At 37.3% G+C, this 15,402-nt stretch overlaps 1 protein-coding gene and 1 non-coding gene across 2 annotated transcripts in view; one reads left to right on the top strand and one right to left on the bottom strand.

Annotated features, from left to right (window-relative positions):
- LHFPL6 (LHFPL tetraspan subfamily member 6) overlaps positions 1-15,402 on the top strand; it is a 291,971-nt gene that overhangs the window by 175,801 nt on the left and 100,768 nt on the right. The window lies entirely within an intron of this gene.
- LOC126017063 (U6 spliceosomal RNA) lies at positions 11,239-11,345 on the bottom strand. The gene has a single exon (XR_007498739.1). It is a non-coding gene; the product is annotated as a U6 spliceosomal RNA (small nuclear RNA).

Below are 15,402 nucleotides of genomic sequence, written 5' to 3'. Positions count from 1 at the left end.
CTTCTCTGGAGTGCTGTTCGTAGTGGGTATGTTGCTGAGGCCTGGCCCGTCCCCCGTCCTCCAGTCAAGCCTGGTCGGTCACCTCCCTTTCCTGTGAGACAGTGTAGTTCCGCTCTTGGCCACAGTGGCAGAGGGTGTCGTTGAGACTAGATGAGTCACCTCCCCCACCTGGGAGTCAGCCTGTGCTTCCTTCTTGGCCCTCTAGTCACTGCTCCTTCTGGCTCTCTGTCCCCCCCAGGATGCCTATGCCAGGTTGGCTAAATTGCAAAAGTTTACCAGCTCCCTCTGGTCTCTCTCTCAGGACTCAGGGTCCTCCTGGGGTACCTGTTATGGTGACCCTCCGATGGCCCACTCGTGACCTTCCCAGTACCTCCTTCCCAACCTTACTGCCTCTCTGGCGCTGCTTGCTGCGCCCTGGCTCTCTGGCCCGCTGCTGCACTTCCCAGCAACTCCTTCCCAACCTCACCACCTCTCCAGCGCTGCTTGCTGCTCCCTGGCTCCCCAGCCCACTTGTGCAGTTCCCAGCCCCTCCTTCCCCCCTGGTTCTATTCTTAATAATCGATTTGGTACCCCAAGTACCACCAGGAATACATTCTGAGCATGGAAACAGAAGTAACCCCTGATCATCGCAGGGTTGGCCCCAAAACAAACAAACAAAAAAGAAGAAAGTAGCAATTTCTGGAGCAGGGTTGGCCCCCAAACAAACAAACAAAAAAGAAGAAAGTAGCAATTTCTGGAGCCGGGGCAATAGCACAGTGGATAGGGTGTTTGCTTTGCACATGGCCAACCCGGATTCTATCCCCATCATCCCATACGGTGCCCGGAGACTGCCAGAGGTAGTTTCTTAACACACAGCCAGGGGTACTCCTGAGTGCTGCCATGTGTTGCCCCCAAACAAAATAAAACAAAGAGACCGAAGAAATTCCAATAGCATATATTCCTGTTTGGTCTATCAGTTGGAGACATTTTACATTTACCTCCTTCAGCACCAAGTAGCCATGTTGAGTTTTAGCTTGACTTTTTCACCAAAATCTCTACCTTCACTTTCCTTTCTATTTCTATTTCTATTTCCTTTCTATTTCCCCAACTTTGACTGGCTTAGGACCATATTGGTGCTTTTGCTCCATTGGGCATAGACTAGGTTTAGTATCTCTGGATAAAAATATTACTGCTTTTAAATTTTTTACTAAAGGGACTCTGTCTTGAGATGATGTTCAAGGTCTCCAGATGGACTGCTGACATTTTTTTAAAAAATAATTTCTTTATTTAAATACCGTGATTATAAACATAATTGTAGTTGGGTTTCAGTCATAACAAGAACACCCTCTTTCACCGTGCAACCTTCCCATCATCAATGCCCCCATCTCTTCCCTCCCCAATCCTTCACCTGTATTTGAGACAGGCTTTCTACATCCCTCACTCACTGACATTGTTATGATAGTTCTCAGTGTATTTATTTCTCTAACTGCACTCACCTCTCTTTGTGGTGAGCTTCATATGTTGAGCCGGCCATTCTGGCCTTCATCTCTGGGAATTATTTCAATGTCTTTAATTTTTCTTAAAACCCATAGATGAGTGAGACTATTCTGTGTTCCTCTCTCCCTCTGACTAATTTCACTCAGCATAATAGATTCTGATTTTAGAATTATATGCCAACTCCTTGCCCCGACCTTTAACATGCAGCTGTAATTGTATCCAGATGATGATATTTGGTTTTAAAACACTGGCAGAATCACAGAGGAAATCTTTTCTCCATTAGTATTTTCCCAAAGCAAACTTAAATGTCTACTCCAAGGGAACTAACTCCTACATACAGCATCTGTTTAAGTTAAATCACTTAGAGCTTGACTCTCAAAATAACTACCCACTGTTTATATTTGTTTTGTCATCAAATACTGTTTTTAAGTGCCCACAAATGTTGTCCTGGGTTCTATACCAAGTAAGTTGAAAGAACCAGCTATTACTCTTTGAAAAGTCAGCATTTAGAATTACTGGATGATGCTGATTCTTGGGTTTGCAGCTTATTTGTGTAACGTTCTCTTCTCTGTCAGGATGAACATGGAATACAGTTTGTCTTGAGAGCTTAATTTTTAATGTTTCTTGTTAAAATGTTTCATTTTATACCATCACTGAAAACCAAAAGGAAAGAGTAAAGAGAGAAAGATTCTGAGGTAAGCAGGGATCTTTCTTCCAAAGGTGTTAACAATTTGAATACACTACTCATAATCTTTCATAGATTATCAGCCATTGAATTACTGAGTTATAACTCCTATAAAAACAAAACTAAGCTTTCTTTTTTTTTTAATCAACCATGTCCTACAGGGCTATACCTGGAACATTAACAAGCATCCCAAGAAGTTTTGGTTGAAATGCCTGCTTGTTTTCAGATATCAATTAATCGTTGCATGCAAAAAAACATTTTATTTATTTATTTATTTATTTATTTATTTATTTATTGGTGTTTGGGCCACACCTATTGACACTCATGGGTTATTCCTGGCTATCCGCATAAAAATCACTACTTGTTTGGGGGACCATATGGGACACCAGGTCCATTTTAGGCTAGCACAGGCAAGGCAGATGCCTTACCGCTTGAGCAATAGCTCTGGCTCCCCCCAAAAGACATTTTAATAGGTGCTCCAGAGATTTATTATTGTAAAGTAAAAAGAAGGAGGATTAAGACCTATAACATTATATTCGCTTCCTTTTTTTTTTTTAAATCTTAACCCACATTATTTCTAATAATTGTGGGAATGTGAGTGACAGAACCCATGCTGATATGTTAAATCTTGTTTGACTATTCTCAAACCTTATTTTAAGTGATTTCTTATATATGTAACTGCAAACAGGCAGCACATTTTTATCAAAGTATTTATGTTTTAGGTTATTGGGGCTTTTTTGTTGCCACAAATGATTATTTTTAAATTCACATGATCATGTTTATAGTCTCAACTCAGAAGTACCCTCAGGCTGACTTGTCAGACTGAGTTTTAAAATTCCAAATTGACTTGTAAAGGCATGCCATTTAGGAAACAGGGAGATAAAGAAGAGTGTACTACTAGAAAAAATGTCTCCAAAAAAGCTTAAATTCCCAAAGGAAAGGAAGTCTGGCTTTTAAATTTAAGTGAATTAATAGTGAAGGATAAAACAGTGACTAGTTGCTTCTCTTTAACAGTTAGGCACTGAAAGTTACTGAGAAATTAGTCATTTCCAAGTTGGCCTTGATTTGAGTGGGAGAGAATTGCTTGTGGTTTTCTGTCCCCAGAATCTGGCCCAGTACTCAGTAACATATGCTCTCAACATTCTTTGGACAAGAACAAAGAAGGGAACTAAAATGGGAGAACAGTAAAAATATGAAAAAAAAAAAAACTTCAGAAAAGGGAATAAGAGAAATAGAATAAAATAAATAGAACTGGAATAACAAACATTTGTTTTTATTGAAATACACAGATACTCCAAGAGAAATTAATGGACATGCTCTTGTTACATGGCTGCAAATCTAGAATCAGAATCCAGATATGTCTTTATAATTTATTTCCTTCTTGTTCCTCTATTTAAGAGTAGAAACTAACTTTGCTTGCATTTTAAAATCATTGAAAAAATATAAAAAAATATGTGTAAGTGAAAATGTCGTTGGAAGAGAGATGGCACCTTAAATTGAATTATTTAAGAAGGAAGCCAAATAAGATTTTTAAAGGCCTCAGGAAGATAATATTTCATAGAAGGGGAAAATTATGTTGAGAACATCTGTGAAAAAATTCTTCAAGTTATTTTTCTGCTCTTTACTTACAATGTTTTAATTTCATAACAAAATAATAGACTAGCAGGTAGTATCTCATCTACCTATCCCAAGTGGCCTTTTAGATCTTCTTAAATCATTCTTAACTTTGTTTCACTCTCATTTTCTTTTAAAATTGCTTTCTCTTCCACTTTACCTGGACTGATTGCTTTTAGCTATCTAGCTTGATTTTTCAATTGTTTTTCTTTGATCTCATTCTGTTCTTAGTTTTTCCATTTCTCTTTCACCGGGTACTTTTTATTGGTTTATTTTTCCAACTTTCTTTCTGTTAGTTGACGTCATTGCTCTTCTCTTCCCCCATTCTCTTTCTTCCAACCCTCAACCCCCATTATTTTCCATTCTTCAGCCAATGCAGGCTGTCTTTGGAAAGAAGTCATAGGACTGAGCCATTTTCCACAGTGCAACTTAAGATCTTTTAGGCCTTTTTCCCATCTAAAGAAAGTTTCACCACTAAGTATAATGCTAATGGATGACATCAATAATATTGAAAGGGAGTTGGACTTGGGCTGGCTTAATGTTTGCAGGTGTTGCACTTCTGATGACTCTAAGGCCAACATATTGGCTTCATGGTGTTCTTCTATAGTTTTCTTTAAAGTATATTTCTTTACTAAAAAGCAGAAGATAAAAAGAAATACTCATGAGTAGTAAAGTTTCTCATGAGTAAATCTAATATGAACTTTATATTAAAAGTTGTATCATGTTTTCCATACAGAAGACCAACTGAACCTTTTGTTGGAAAGTCTCTCCCCACCAACCTTGGCTTTTTTTTTACTAAAAAAGTGATGGGCATGATTATTTATAGGAATTGCCTTGTATTCCTGAGATAAACCCAAGCTTACATTTGTTAAAATGCTTAAACTAAATATTTTTCTTTAGTTTTAAAAAGTATTTCAATAATGTATTTTCAATTATCTTTGGTTTTCGTTTCTCTTTTCTTACTCTATCTTTGGTTTATTTAACATTAAGATATCAGGACATTCTAAGTTTCATGAAATGAATTGGATTATGGTTCTTTTTCTTCTCTTCATCAGTTTGCTAGGATTGGCATTATTTCTGTATATGTTTTTCAACCTTGGAGACAAGCTTGAAGAAAATGGTGCACTGAGCATGGATATTCATACTACCCTGTCTATTCATTACCTCTAGAGTACTCATTCTATATAGAGTACAAGGCAGAATAGTTCATGGAGGGAAATAAGTTGACCACCTGATTTTACCCAATTTATCCATAGTGAAAATTATTGTTCTTACTAAGGTGAAATTTGTATGGGCTTGGTAAAGTGGAAAAATCTTTGAATAATCATTTATTAAACACTACTCTGAAGTATAGAAATATAAATATTTCCCAGAAAGGACTTTATTTCACAAATTGTCCCAAGAAGACATTGCTCATCTCAGTTAATAAACAGCTGAAAGAGATGGACTCTTCTGTATGTAAGTTCAAATATGTCAACAATAGCTTTCCCCCTCAGAAAGCTTGTGTCGTTTTTCTGCTCAACTCACAGACTATTCTAATTTCCTTGTTAACCAACTGAGTAATGAGTTACAGCTTTTACCATGTTTAGCCTCTGGCAATTGGAATCAAGAATCAAAATCAAAGAAATTCAAGTATCAACCTCCAATACATTTGTTTCCTTTATAGAGTGTTTATGTGCTAAACTTACTCTGCTGTGAATTTCAGAGATATGTGTGTCTACACAATATACTCATCATACATGTCTATGATTATGTTATATTTCATGTATTTGGTGCATTAAGGCAACAACATTTGTTGTATGTTTTTAATATGGTTATAAAAAGAACTTCTCTTCCTGTGTTATCTTATTTTCCACTGATGACTAGAGCAAATGAAGTAAATACTCCCTGACATTTGATAAACACGTTACACATATCCTGAGAAGTAACAAGCAACTTAAAAGCCTTGTTACCTAGTGAAGGAAAATCAAACCATTTCTCCTTCTTAGGCTTCTGAGCAGGAGTCATTGCTGCTGTGATGAGCCTATCTACTCTCTCTCCCTCTCACTCTCAGAATAATGAAACTCTTGAAATTTATAGTAATGGTCTTGGTCATAATTTTTAACAAAGTGGAACATGGGGTTTATAATCCAAAATGGCTTAATTAATTTCCATGAAAAGTATTGATGGCATGTGACAACAAAGGCAGACCTTTTTTTCTGTGATGAGAGCAGAGTGTAAGAATTTATCAGTTATTTCAGAGTGTGCTATAAAATTTCAACATTTCTGCTTCATATTCTCTCATTAAATGACCTAGACAGAGATAGGAACCTTTGGTCTCACCATAGTATATAGTCTCTACAAATAAAGTCTTCTTTGTTTTTAAGACACACAGTAAATTTTTTGTTTGTTAGTTTTTTGGTTTTTTTTTTGGGGGGGGGGTCACACCCAGCAGCAGTCAGGGATTACTCTTGGCTCTATGATCAGAAATCGCTTTTAGCAGGCTCAGGGACCATATGGGATGCTGGGATTGGAGCCACTGTCCTTTTGTATGCAAGGCAAATGCCCTACCTCCATGCTATCTCTCTCGTCCCAACACACTGTAAATCGTATTTAATGATTTAGGTATTTTTTTAAAAAGCAACCACTAACCATCACTTGACTTTTACTTACACAATTTCAAAAGAGCAACAAAAAGAAGAAAATAGTGCAGGACCTCTACAATGATACAAAGATAATATTTATTTTTCCAAATGAGTTAAAATGCCAGCAGTTAGATATATGTGAACTTTTGGATGAAAATACTGGGTCTTTAAACAAAATCACTAGGCAGCCTAAAGTGATGAATATGTATAATAATAAATTTGTTCTCTCTGCAAAAAAGCAGCTCTTTAAAGCATTAATGTTAATCAGATAACACTAAAATGGAAATTATAGAAAGAAAAGATTCAGTTTTATCCTTAAAGTAAATCCAACTGTGACACATGCACTCCTCAAATAAAGTCTGAAGGACATGTTATAAAGAAAGAAGAGTGTGACCATGCCAAAGGACCAGACAATGTTGGATTATGTTTTGAAGATTGAGGTTTATTAATCTTGGTTTGTTTTATTTTATCTTTTTTTGTTTTTGGAGGGGGACATATCTGGCAGTTCTCAAGACTTACTCCTAGCTCTACATTTAGGGATCATTCCTGGCAGGGCTCAAGAGACCATATATGATGTCAGAGATCAAACTTGGGTTAGCTGCATGCAAGGCAAATGCTCTACCCCTTGGCTCCAATATTGGTTTTGCTCTTTTTTAAAGTTCTTCACCTTCATGGAAATGTAAAATAGTATACAAAGAAAACATATTAGAAGCTACCTGATAGTTTGAGATCTAATGTTCCTTGACTTTTCCATTATACATCATTTTACAATTATCTGGTGGGAGAGAGGGAAATTGACTTACACCATTCAAAGCAGTTGATGATGCCAAGATCAGTTGCCTTTCCTTAGAATAAAAAAGTTCTACTGAAATATACTCAAGCATGCATATAAAGCCACCTAAAGCCTCTGTGTCTGTCCTTGACTTTATTTCCCTCCCGCCTTTTTCTTTACCTGGAGATTGTTTTCTTTTTTTTGTTTTTTTTTGTTTGTTTTTTGTTTTTTGTTTTGGCCACACCCGGCGGTGCTCAGGGCTTACTCCTGGCTGTCTGCTCAGAAATAGCTCCTGGCAGGCACAGGGGACCATATGGGACACCGGGATTCAAACCAACCACCTTTGGTCCTGGATCGGCTGCTTGCAAGGCAAACGCCGCTGTGCTATCTCTCCAGGCCGGAGATTGTTTTCTTAAATATATCACACACAAGTACTTTGTCAGGTTATAGTGAAGACTTAGTAGTGATTCATCTGCCTTGTTCTATCCCTACTTTTGCCACTGTTGTGGCATAATGAAGCAAGAGGAAAGGGCAACAAGTAATCTAGTAAAGACAATTGGTCATTTTAAAATTAACCTACATAAGGGATAGTTAGATAGATAATGGAAATGGCTAAGGTAAAAGAAATGAAGGTACAAGGCATTCAAGCCTCTCTTCCATTCAAACAGATGGCAGTTCTCTTGAGACCTTTACTTGCACACCAGGAAAAATGTGAAATGGCTGTAGAATCAAGAAAAGCCACAGAGACAAAGAATAATAAACTCTAGTAAGGATACACAGAAACAGAAATCCTCAAGAGACCCAAAGGACAACAATGAACTTGGAGGGAGAACCAGTAGAGACACCAGCAAGGACTCAAGACCCAGAGACAATGGGAATGAAGTTAGACATAGGATATCAGAGGACCTAAAATACTACCTTCTTAAAGCTGATAAATAAATGCATTAGTACTGAGGTTGCTTTATACACATTTAGAGTTTTCTATGATTATATTAAAGACAGAATTCAAAGATCCACTCAGACTTAGAGCAGAGAGATAGCTTAGCAGGCTGAGTTCACGATTTGCAAGCTAGTTAGTGCCCAAGGTTGTGACGAGACAATAGTACAGACATATCTTGACCCATTGCGGCTTTTATTTTCTTTTTAGCTATATATTTTTGTTCTTGGGTGCTCAGAACCTACTTCAGTTCTGTGCTGAGATATCACTCGTGGCAGGGCTTAAGAGACCACATAGTATGATGAGGATCCAATTTTGATCAGCTGTGTGCAAAGAAAGAGACCTACCCACTATATTATGACTCTTGACCTGTGTTTTATTTTCATTTTGCTTCTTTGCTGTATGTCAGTTTGCACTCTTTAATAAAGGATAATCATTTTTGCCTAGCCAATGCCTGTGTTTTTAATGATAATTTAATAAAATCATTAATATAAGGTTTATTTTTAAACATCATTAAAATTACACATAACATTTTTACTTGCTTTTTAAGATAAAATGTTCTGTACTTTTTAGAGTGTAAGTTTAAATTCAAATCATGTTATACTTTGATGCTTATAGTAAAAAAGTCTGTAGCCTAAATTGATGTATCTTTATTAATCTTTCTTAATTAGTCTGATGCTGCCTCTTTAAGGCACTTATGTACATTCAGTGACATGTTGCTTCAATGTTTTATTTGAATAATTAAACAAGTCTCTTCTTCAGTCATAACCACAGTGTCATCCCTTAAACATAATTCTTGAAGTAAAGCCAGTTAAACTGTTCTCTTAGATGGAAGAACGAATGACCCAGTTCCCTGGATAAAGACCAAAAAAAAAAAAAGAAGGAAAGAAAGAAAGAAACGGTTTTGTATGTTCCTTTCTGGTGTACTGCAGTGGAGTCAGCAGGCTTCTAGTAATTGTCCATAAAAAGCTTTTGAAAGGTCAGGGTTCCAGAGAGATGTCTTTGTTACTGGCATCTTATTTTTTTTCCCAGGCTGCCTTTTCACATACATTCAGGTTACACTCCCTAAGGGTAGGAAACTGGGACAGATGTACAAAGCCATGTCAGAATGATAGAGAATAAGACCATCTAGGCAAGGACAAGACATAGTAAAAGGAAAAGCACTTTGCTGTCCTATTTGCAGTTGACAACACGTTAACCAGAATTGGAAGTGGACATATGTGGGAGACATCTTGATTTTGGGTAAATCCCAAAGAGCCATATCAAAGCCATGGATAAACCTTCCTGTCTTCTCTCGCTCCATCTGGTCATATGGGCACTAGTATCAGTTAAATAAAGGCAGAGTGGGTCTCAGAGAAAACTCAAGAGTTGGGTGCTGCATTGCCTTAAGGAGGTACAGGGACTTCTGAGTTTAAGATATTGCCATGCCTTCATAACATTGTCAACTGTAGCCTGACACTGGAGTTATGTAAAATGTATGAAACCTTCCTAATTTTTAACTTGAAGGCTGTATTTCTCAATTTGGCAATGCATGTCAAAGCCTGGCTTATCTGATTATTTTAAGAGTTTCTCTTTTTTTTGGGGGGGGGTGGTTGTTGGGGCCATACCCGATGATGCTCAAGTTACTCCTGGCTGTACACTCACAAATTGCTCCTGGCTTGGGGGACCATATGGAACGCCAGGGGATTGAACCACAGTCTGTCCTAGGCTAGCGTGGGCAAGGCAGATGCCTTACCGCTTGCATCACTGCTCGGGTCCCATATACTTTGATTTTATATCTAGGACATATTAAAACAATTTACAGAAAAGTCTGCATTGTATGTAAGACCCGATACATAACAGCACATTTTTTTCTTATTTTTAAAGGTTTATTTACTTATTTATTTTGGGGCCACACCCAGCAATACTTAGGGGTTACTCCTGGCTCTGTGCTCAGAAATTGCTTGAGGATCATATGGGATGCTAGGAATTGAATTAAGTCCGTCCCGAATCAGCCACATGCAAGGCAATTGCCTTACCACTGTTGATATCTCTGTCTCCTTTCTTCTTATTTTTATGACTCTTTTAAAGTCACAGACATAATTATAAATGTAAGAGTTGTATCTACTTGAAAATTAAATTTATAAAATATTAATTTGAAAGTTCTAAATAATCTAAGCATCTTAAATGATAAATAGGCATAACATTAGATAGAGATTTCACACATATATGTGCACATATACATATATATTTACACATATAGATGTTATTTGTTATCTTTCAATTGGTTTTGAACATCATAATAAAATTTGTTAGTGATTTTATGATTTGTTTAGTGGACTAACCAAATAGGATATGAACTCTTCTGAATGATTTATGCCACATGACTTGTTTCATCTGCCAAGCATTTAATAACACTTGTTGAATTGTGTTGCTATTATCATCTTGTAGTCTCACAGGTTATTGTTATATGGCAATTGATGTCATATGACTTTCATTTTTCTCTGCTCCCACAGCATTTCCTTCTCTCACTTATGGCTTTTCTCTTTTGGATTAAAAAATAGATCAGCAAGCTTCATATATTTAGGCAAAACATAAAATCCATAATCTGTGAAGTTAATGGTGTAAGACTTTTGCCTTCAATACATAACAGTTTAGATGACTGAATTTTACAATTTGACTCTCAGGTATGTTGTAAATGTGAGGTTGCTAGATAAATATTTATGGATTATGACACATCACAGTAAGGAACCATGCATGTGAAATATAATACAGTGATAGTAGGACTTACCAAGTTGCTCTATTTAATTTAAAATTCCTTTTTCATTCACCTTTGAATCACTAACCTTTAACCATTTGCTGTGTGTGGACCTGGCAATTGAATCAAGATACAACTATTATCTTCTGGCAGGGCAGTAACATGTAATTGCTCCACCTTTTTATTATCGAGGTAGATAATTATTGACAGTACTGCAACTGATATATAGATATATTCTTCTATCACCACGTTCATCACTGGAGTGTATGCTTCCGTCCACCATGCCCTAAGGACCCCTTCTAAACCCAACTTCCATCAACAGTCAGGATAAGATGAATATCAACTCTCTGATATCAACTCTCTAGTTCTGTTGCCTTTGGTTCTTTTTTTTTTTTTAATATGGAATGTTTAACGAATTTGCGTGCCATCCTTGCACAGGGGCCATGCTAATCTTCCCTGTATCGTTCCAATTTTAGTATATGTGCTGTCAAAATGAGCATGCCTTTGGTTCTTAGTTGCAGCCTTTCTCTGAGATATCATTTTGTATCTGTCTCTCTCCCAGCTGACTTAACTCAGCATAATACCCTTTACCTCGATCCATGGGGTGACTAATAGCATAATAATTTTCAAGGAACATAGAATGGTTTTCACAGTAGTGAAGGCATAATTGGATATTTGATTCATTAGCTATAATTCCCTCTTATATTCTATCCAGAAGACTAGGTCCACTATAACATTTAAAGGTAGAATAGTGTGCTGTATAAAAAGACGCTATTATTTTTTTTTTTGGATGGGGGCATGATTGATGATGACCGGAGAATACTCCTGGATTTGTGCTCAAGATTCATTCCTGTGATGCTCTGAGTTCCTATGGGATTCTGGGGATCAAGACTGATTTGGTCATGTGCAAGGTAAGCATCTTACTTACCCAATGCTCCTCTAGACAAGTTAACTCATTTTTTTATTTTAAACTGTGAAGCAACTGTTATATATCTCACAATCTTGGTCTTTTTAAATGAAAAAAATCTATAAATTAACTCATAGAAATAATATTGTAAAAAGGATCATAATACTTAACATATAAAATAAAATTATTTTCCTATAAACATTTGCTTTCCTTAATTCCCAAGATGATGCCATCTACATTCTAAAATATGTTATATCAAGAAATAATTATTATAACTCTAACCATTTATATAAGCTAAATTTTCTTTGACTTAAGCTTGTTGTTAAAAGTACATTGAATTTTGTGCATGGTGTCATAAAATATGCTAAGGTATACCACTGCTTCAGAGGTTCAACTTATTTATTTGGGGTTGTGACCACACCAACATTGGTCAGGGGCTCCTCCTAGCTCTGTGTTCGGGTATAGCATGCCCAGGATGAAACAGGGGTGAGCCATATGAAAGGCAATCACCATTAACCCTAAACTATCTCTTTGACCTTGTTCAGCTTTTTTTTTTTTATAAATCCTAATTACATTGTAAAAGAAATCTTCCATATAGACTGAAATATGAAGTACTTCCCTTGGCTCTACCAAAGCTGAAAACTAGAAATAAGATTCCATTTGTTTGCATCCACATGGTTGAGGCAGTTATAGAAGATCTGACTGCATTTGCATAAGTTTTTTCTCATCAGATGATTCTGAAGGCATCTGCTCAGAGGGTCTTGCCAGTTCCAATGGGCCAAGTTCTCTTTAAGCTTTTTTTCACTGCAAATCTAATCCTATTAGATTTTACCCTTAAGAAATAGAGCATTGTATTCTTTGCTTTGTCCCAAAATAAACTCATTAAGATTTATTATATAGCAGGCCCGGAGAGATAGCACAGCGGCGTTTGCCTTGCAAGCAGCCAATCCAGGACCAAAGGTGGTTGGTTTGAATTCCGGTGTCCCATATGGTCCCCCGTGCCTGCCAGGAGCTATTTCTGAGCAGACAGCCAGAAGTAACTCCTGAGCACCGCCGAGTGTGGCCCAAAAAACAAAACAAAACAAAAAAAATAAGATTTATTATATAGCAATGCAGTAAATGGTTTCTGATATAGGCAGTTTAAATATTTCCAATTGATCTTGTTAAATTAATATTAATAAATTAGAATCCATCACCTTTCTGGATTTAGAGTTCTCAGGTGAATAATAGTTTGAACAACTAAAAATAATATAACCTCTGGACTGGTTTTACTAAGATTTTTCACATCTAAATATAGTTATTAACAGGCATAATAATAATAGTTTTGTCCATTAAGTTCTGTGTTTCATACAGAAAAGTAGAAATCTTGGAGCAATTGATAAATTTCAAGTTCAAGGCATGGTCTTATTCTTATAACTACAGAATTTATTGTGTGCATATTCCTTAGCACTTGTTTTGCCTTTTCAAATACATTCTCTATTTTATTTTTTTACTTTATTGAAACCATAGTAATTTAAAAAGTCCTTCATAGTTGAAGTTCAGACATACAGTGACAGAGATTAAGGACTATCCCAACCACCAGTGTCGACCTCTCTCCACAAATATTCCAGCGAACATCCTATACCATTGCCCCTTTCCCCTGACCTGCCAGTGTAAATTTAGATTGGCATAGTTTGGGTCTCTTGATTCTATTGTTGTTGACTATGGTTTAGGTAGTTAGTTCTGTCCTTTTTTTATCTCCACCAATGCACTGGAGACCACTTGGACCCTGACCCCACCATTTCTTTTTTTTCCTTCTTAATTTTATAGAAAAATACAGAAATATGAGGTAAAACAAAGTAATTCATGACCCAGAGTTCAATGAAAAAGATGGGATCCCCTATCTTTAGATAAAAAAAAAAAGGAATGGCAGTTTTTAAATAGGTGCAGCGAATGTTGGGGGAAATAGAAAGAAAAAACATTTGGCCTAAAACCAGAATGTCCCTACCTAGGAAGCATTCTGTAATAAGGAGAACTACAGGCTCAAGGCACACTAAAGTTGTCTAACCACAAAGTCACATAGTCCAAACTTCATGGTCGCAGGAAAAGTTCTCCTCAATCACAGTTGTTGCAGTCAGGCTTCAATAATCAGAGATTTTGTTTTTTAAACAGATCCTATGTCAAAGCCAGGGTGACAGGGAGAACCTTCTGGTTTCATCTCACTGTCAGGTGGCAAGGCAGGGAAACCTTCCCTGAAAGCAAGTTGTTTCTTAGTAGTTAGGGTGCCATATGAACCCATCCTGGAGCAAGTCTGTTCCAGGGCAGATTTGGGCTTCCCCCAGTAGAATTTTTATTTCTGGTGATGGTGCAGGAAACTATGCTAGTTGAAAGATTGGCTCCAATGTTTAGAGGTGAAAGGTTGATGTCCAATCAACTGAAGCCTCAGTCAAGTCACAACTCACATGTTCATGGTGAAAGCCTTCTCTGCACTATATATGAGTTCCTATCCCTAATACATATGAACTTCTTTTTATACAAAAGATTTCCCCATCATAATGTTTCTAAGCAAAAAGGAACCATGACACAGCATGGTGCATAAGGGGATAAAAATAGTAAGCTATGGGCCCGGAGAGATAGCACAGCGGTGTTTGCCTTGCAAGCAGCCGATCCAGGACCAAAGGTGGTTGGTTCGAATCCCGGTGTCCCATATGGTCCCCTGAGCCTGCCAGGAGCTATTTCTGAGCAGACAGCCAGGAGTAACCCCTGAGCACCGCCGGGTGTGACCCAAAAAACCAAAAAAAAAAAAAAAAAAAAAAAAAAAAAAAAAATAGTAAGCTATAACAATCTCTATAACCTGGTTCTGACCTGAACTCAGATCCCAGGGGCTGGAGAGATAGCATGGAGGTAAGGTGTTTGCCTTGCACGCAAAAGGTCGGTGGTTTGAATCTTGGCATCCCATATCGTCCGCTGAGCCTGCCAGGAATGATTTCTGAGCATAGAACTAGGAGTAACACCTGAGCGATGTTGGGTGTGACCCAAAAAACAAAAAACAAAACAAAACAAAAAAATGAACTCAGATCCCCAGAGAAACTTATCTACTAGAATTTCTTCCTAAACAGATCCGAAAAAGGGATGAGAAAAGCTATCTCTACATAAGGAAATACACACTAAGAATTATAATTATTAAGGAAATATGTCTAAAGAAATACACAAAGGAAACATACATATCCTCTTTAAGTCTTTTTAAATAATCTGGGGAGGATAAAAAATCTAGAGCACACTTTCAACCTTCATCAGGGTTTTATGAAGTCTGAAAAATGGTTCATAGAAGTCAGGAATCAGATAATGTCCTCGTGCTGAGGGTCTCTCCAGAGCCGAATCCAATAGTGAGCAACAGTCCACAGTGAAGGTAGGTGGGAGAAATGAGCAGAATAGAGTGAATCAGCAGGAGCAGTGGCAGTACCTTCTTCCAGGGCCGAGGAAAGGCGGACGGGAAGGCTGTCCTTTTGCTTTGGGAGCCAGTTAGCAGCTGGCTATCACAAAGGCAAAGTTCCAGTTCTGGAAGGGTTAAAAACTGAGGGCAAAAAGGGTTAGATAGGGAAAAATGACAGATTAGGGGTGTGAGGAGTCTGAGAGGATAGAAGAGGAGAGGATTTGTAAAGTGATAGGAA

This window comes from Suncus etruscus, chromosome 8, assembly GCF_024139225.1.
Source record: "Suncus etruscus isolate mSunEtr1 chromosome 8, mSunEtr1.pri.cur, whole genome shotgun sequence".
Classification (NCBI taxonomy): domain Eukaryota; kingdom Metazoa; phylum Chordata; class Mammalia; order Eulipotyphla; family Soricidae; genus Suncus; species Suncus etruscus.
This window is presented reverse-complemented; position numbering and strand designations above follow the sequence as displayed.